Below are 6,221 nucleotides of genomic sequence, written 5' to 3' on the forward strand. Positions count from 1 at the left end.
GAATATTGATAATTAAAAATGATAATAGAAAATTAAAGAATTATAAAATTTTATTAAAGTAGTTTACTAAAAACACGATAGTAAAAAATTATTTTGTAAATAATAATGTATACACAAATGAATTTGGATTCAGATAAAAAAAAACGAATTGAATTGAATATTGAACGAAGGAGGGGTACAACTGGAAATTTACTTTGATGTAAAATGCTTGGTGGAAGTGACTCGTGGACAAAATGTTTCATTTATTAAATAGAAAGATTATCGGACTATTGATTGAAACTTTAAGATGTTTATTCAACTTAAGAATATTTAATACAGTAACTGAATGATAGAATGTCGATGGATCACAACCTTTAACAGATATGTGTGAATTTAGCAAACGGATAATGAAACTCACATACATACTTAAAACATAATAGAAAACACACCATATTGCCAAACTTATTATACGATGGAACACATGCCGACACCGGCAGCGAAATTGGCGATTCCAATACCAGCATTGATTCCCTTGGTCAGTGCTTCAAATGCATCCTTAGTGTTCTGCTGCAAAAATAACAATTGAAAAAAACCAAATCAATAAACAAAAATCAACCGAATTAAATTGGTCCCGATATGATGGGAGCCGTTTTTAGTAGTATAATTATCAAATAACTTTATATATATATATATATATATATATATATATATATATATATATATATATATATATATATATATATATCACTACTAGAAAACAAGGTATTAGCGACAGAATTTTAGCGACGGAAAAATCCGTCGGTAATAGCGACGAAACACCAACGGATTTCCGACGGATTAAGAAAAGTTGATTATGACGATTCTAGTGACTGATTTCCGACGGTTTAACGACGTAACACTTTTGGTTGGTATTCCGTTACAATACAGCGACGGTTTACCGACGGAAAATCAACAATTTCACGTTCCGTCGGTAATTGGTTGGTGATATTACGATTTTTTTTCTATTTAAATATTGGTGGCAATTTGGTAAAATTGCAAAAGACAAAGGGCAGCCTTCACTGAAAAGTACTCGTTTCTATTAACTTTTACGCACATCGGACTTGACCAAAGGGGAAAAGAGATATTTACTCCCTATCGCTTTGTGAAAGACGCCAGAAAGCATCGCCGCCCACAGCTGCTCCGGCTCTCTCTTCCCGCCACGATCGAAGCAGCCGGCGCTAAAGGAGTCGCCGGTACAGCTTATGGACCTCATCCTTGGAGCCGATTTGAGTTTTTTCTCCAGATTTTAGTAAAAAAAAGCCCTAACTTTGTGCAAGTTGTTGTTTGAGCAATACTCAGAGCTAATACCATGGAAGATCCGCCGTCAATCAAGTCGTTGTTTGAGTAATACTCAGAAAACGGCATCATGAAGGTGGATCACTTTCAGTGGTTCCTTGTTCAGGTTCAGAAACAAGAGAAAACTACCGTGGAGCAACCAATTATGGTGATATCTTCCATCGCACGAGTTTCAATCTCGAGACGTTCTTCAAGTACCTGTTTAGCAACTCTAATCCTACCCTTGATCTGCATCCTACGGTAATTCTAGCTTTCATTGTTGTGATTGATTCGAAGTCGTGAAAGTTAACTATAGATTCCTAATTTAGTTTTCCTAAATTTAGTCTGCGTCAAATTGTTGTCCTGTTTCTAGAATTGGAACTATTAGCTCTCCATTCTACCTTCTCGAACCTACAAAACTTTCAAATAGTTATAGAAAATAAACGACTTCATATGTCGTAATGAAAAAGTACTTCCTGAAAATATGACGGAGATTGTTCGGATTAGCATAATTTGATTGTCACCTAACACAATTTCTTCAATATGTATGATAATATATCTTTCTATCTTTCAGGTTCATCATGATATGAATGCTCTATTGTCTCACTATCATATATACTATATACATTGGACATAATTCCTATCTAACAAGGACATATGGCCCAACTCTAACAAGGACAAGGTGAATGGTCTTCATGGAGGGTAAGGAATACATATCTTGTTATATCTATCAAAATTTTAATTTGAAATATGAGCTATTGACATTACTTCTTGTTTATGTTCTGTAGGACATTGACCACTCTAGTTGCACTGATTAAGTGTTTCAAATGTATCAAGAATCATGCCTTCACTGCATCCGTTGTAATTATCTCAGTGAGTGATTTACTTATTTTCAGACTTTTTGTTACCTTCTTGAAAGTCTTTTTTGTCTTATACGTTTTACCATCTACTTTGTAGGTCATCAATGGATATGTGAAAACATTGAAGACCATGGTTACAAGGAGTTGTAAAGAGTATTGATAGAACCCGTAAAGTCGTTAATCTTAGTTTTAATGCCGATGAGGTGGCGAAATGTGTGATATGTATTTGGCATTTCATTCTTTACTTTAATGGTAAGCTTCTTTTTAAAAACTTATTACATTCTGGTTCTCTTATACAAACAGACGATCTTAAAGGCATTCCATTCAATCTGCATGTTCTTGGCATGATGGTTAATGTCTGTGTGCTTTCAACTCTTGAAAATGGCATCCTACTCTCCTTCTTTACTTAAACTGTATCCTTGCAAATCTCTAATGTTTACTTAATTTTAGTTGTAATTAAGCAATATTATCAATTTTTGATGTGATTGTTTTTCCAATTTTCACAGGTTGATGTATTTCATTTGAAAAAAACTCTTCCTGATTAAAAGTGGAAAGATGAGTACCCTCAAAATAAGAAGGTAAAATTTCTGTAATCTATCTCTTAACTAGTTTTTCTGATGTCAGGTCAATGCTCAGATTTTGTTCATTGACCCATCAAGCAGAGCTGTTGGTTTGACTTTAAATCCTCTATCTTATTCATAACAATGCTCCACCGTCAGTGAGTTTTTTGCACTTAATAAAATCTTAAATTAGTTTGTGTAAATATCGATTGCAAATTTGCAAGTATGCTTCTAGATTTTACGAGTTTCGCCATTAGCCAAAGGTACACGATAGTCAATACCTTTATGTTAATAAGTTTCATATAACCTGTTATGCAGCTTGTTAAAATTGGAGATATTTTTATGATACAAAAGTGAAAAGAGTTGATAGAGGATCCGGCCTACAGTCGGAAATCCCTTCTACTCCAATTCTAACTCCAACATATGTTAATGTAAGTTGATCTAGCTGAAAGAGTTACAACATATGATAATCTTGACCAAATATTTTGACCTAAAATATTTTTTATTACATTATTTTGTCATATTTTAGGTGTTTGTATGAGTCTTTGGATTCCAGCTTTTGGAAGGGCCTTGCTACTGTTTTAAAGGTTGCTTTCACTTTGTTAGCAACTTTCAATCACAGATTCAGTCATGCTAATTTTATGTGTACTAGTAGATTATACAAAATGCCTAAATATGTGAACTTAGAAAATAATCTTTTGCATAAATTCCATGTGTTAGAATGGTCATTTTTTTCATTTTCTGTCTGTGCATTTGTAGTGTCTATCTATCTTAAGTCAGATCATTTTGCTTATTGGATCCCTACTGTATTTTCTCTTGAGAGATGAATAGTTAAATTAATATCTGGTGACAAGTATACAGAGCAAAGTGACTCAGGTAATTTAATAACTCTAATGTTTTATACATTTACAGTTATTCCTCACCTACCAATTAGTTAAATGAGAAGAGGGTCTCATATAAACCCAAAAACAATCGGGTATTATTCAATATCACTTCTGCATAAATGCCATGTGTTAAATCAGTTCCTGCTCTTGAGAATGATACTAGTCCCAACTAGAGTGCATAAATGCCATGTGTCTAAACAATTTAACTTTGTGTTCAACTTTGTGTATATTTATGAAGTGCACGGGATTTTTATGGTGTGGCCATGATTCTTGCCAGACAAGGAACAAACTCGATCATGAAGGTTTGTTTCACTTTTTAGTATGTTTTATTTTTTATTTTTTTATAGTAGTTAATTATAACACTATAAAACCTAGTTTTTTATGAAAATAGGTTGAAAAAATACGTAGTGCTGATGTTCATTTCCTTGATTGTAGTCCTCATGATGCAAAGTTTATTCTAACAGGGTAAAAACCCTAAAACCCAATTGTGAGTAATCTTTTTGTTATGTAATTTGCAGGTCAGCTGGCCATTCTTTTGCATGTTTGACAGACGAAATGATTGCTGATGTTTTTTTGTGTTCATAAATTTGAAGAACACGAGGCTCTTGTTCTTTGTGTTCAGGTATTAGATTTTTTTGTTGGAGTGCAATTTTACTTTTTTGTCCCTTGTATTTAGTGTATAAGTTTTGGTGTTTAGATTTAGAAGTCTTTGTATTTTGTAGTGGTATCCAGACAAGCCTTTTGTCTTTGTATTTAGTATTATATTAAATTATTAATAATTTGAAACTTTTACCTTAGAAATCGGTGTGTTATGTTCCCTTTTAACATGTGATACCTAAAATACCCTTACACACGTCACACATATTTGTTAAAAAATGTTATTTTTTTTACAGTGATGGATGGTAATAGAACTGCACAGCTAGGGATTTTGGGCATCCATTTTCCGACAAGGCAGGAACAGAAGCTTATCTAGGAGTGGTTTATAATTACTTATTATTTATGTTTAAAAAAGTTTCTATTAGATTTTTATGAGTTTAGTGTTTCTTATTACATTTTTTTGCATAGGAGTTGTTTAGAATTACCTATTATTTATGTTTAAAAATGTTTATATTAGATTTTTCAGAGCTTTGTGTTTTTCTATTACATTTATGTGCATTTAATATAGAAGAATGTGGATTTTTATGTAATTATTTACTGAAAAATAAATTTCTATTTACCGACGGCTTAGCGACGGATTTCCGTCGCTAAAATAGTTGTATATTCCGTCGCTAATCCGTTGAAAACATGTTCCGTCGGTAATCTGTTGAAAACCTGTTCTGTCGGTAATCTATTACTATTTACCGACGGAAAAATCCGTTGCTAAAATTTTGTAGTAGCCGTCGGAAATCTGTTACAAAAAATTAGCGACAAGAATATACCGACAAATTTTGGTCTGTTACAATTCCGTTGGTAAAGCCCATTAGCGACGGATTACCGACGGTCCGTTGGTAAAGCCCATTAGCGACGGATTACCGACGGTTTTTGCGGTCAGTAATGCCCTTTTTTGTAGTAGTGTGTATATATATATATATATATATATATATATATATGTGAGGTTCAATAAAGAACCATAATTAACCAAGGAACCAATCTTTTTTTCAACTTTAGAACTTATTTTTTATCAAAAAAAAAAAAAAACTAAAAATACAGAAATTCATAACTTTTTATCCTTTTTCCAATGATATCAAATTCGAATTTTTTTTTTACGTCAAATTCACAATGTGAATCTTTGAAAATTCACAATGTGAATCCGGATTCACACGATGAATCCGAAAAATATTTTTCACATTCACAATGTTAATATATGAATTTAGATATTTTTAGATTTTTTTTTCGATAAAGAATAAGCTCTAGAAATTGAAAAAAAGATTTGGTTCCTTGAAGAACCAATAATTATTGTTCTCTATTGAACTTTTCCATATATATATATATATATATATATATATATATATATATATATATATATATATATATATATATATAAGACATGTTATTAATGTTACATAAAAACTACTATTTTTTGTATTTTAAATTTATGTAATGCATGGAACAAATTGCATTGAAGATTGTTCTTCATGTTATTGGTCTCTATATTTAATAATGTCTCTAGTAAATTTTAATTTTTATATTTAGTATCTTAAACAATAAAATTCTATAAAATGAAGATTTGTTTTTTCCCTGACAAATCTAAAGTTTTGTTTTACAAAAGTAGTGTATTTTAAAAAGATATTTAAAATAAATTGTGTGATTTTAAAAATAGTTACCATTTAGGTTAAATTTTATATCAAATCAAAATTAGAAGGTAAAATAAAAAAGAAGTTAACTTGACTTATCAAGGTAATTACCTTTTCGTTTTCTTCACATCTGGGTAACTTTTTTTATACACATATAGATAACGAACTTTTTGGAAGTGTTCACATATGACTATAATGACTTGCTGTAAAATGCTATAGTCGATCATAATGGTCATATGTGAACAGTTCCAACAATTTCGTTATAAAGATATTTACATAAAAAAGTCACCTAAATGTGATCAAAATGAAAAGGTAATTACCCTATTAAGTCAATTTCTCGTAAGTGTATGA

At 31.2% G+C, this 6,221-nt stretch overlaps 1 long non-coding RNA gene across 11 annotated transcripts; it reads left to right on the plus strand.

Moving 5' to 3' along the window:
- The first annotated feature begins 1,041 nt into the window (after nt 1–1,041).
- On the plus strand, nt 1,042–4,719 carry LOC145116351 (uncharacterized). 11 transcript variants are annotated; one of them, XR_013712024.1, is made up of 11 exons: nt 1,045–1,554; nt 1,868–1,995; nt 2,082–2,166; nt 2,251–2,405; nt 2,660–2,731; nt 2,816–2,871; nt 3,032–3,144; nt 3,243–3,300; nt 3,473–3,899; nt 4,116–4,219; nt 4,491–4,719. It is a non-coding gene; the product is annotated as an uncharacterized LOC145116351 (long non-coding RNA). The 11 variants fall into 11 exon arrangements; XR_013712025.1 differs by having other exon boundaries at nt 1,042–1,554; nt 2,660–3,144; nt 3,473–3,689; nt 3,836–3,899; XR_013712021.1 differs by having other exon boundaries at nt 1,042–1,554; nt 2,778–3,144.
- Nucleotides 4,720–6,221: the final 1,502 nt, after the last annotated feature.

This window comes from Lactuca virosa, chromosome 5, assembly GCF_052849685.1.
Source record: "Lactuca virosa cultivar CGN04683 chromosome 5, Lactuca_virosa_CGN04683_v6, whole genome shotgun sequence".
NCBI classification, from domain to species: domain Eukaryota; kingdom Viridiplantae; phylum Streptophyta; class Magnoliopsida; order Asterales; family Asteraceae; genus Lactuca; species Lactuca virosa.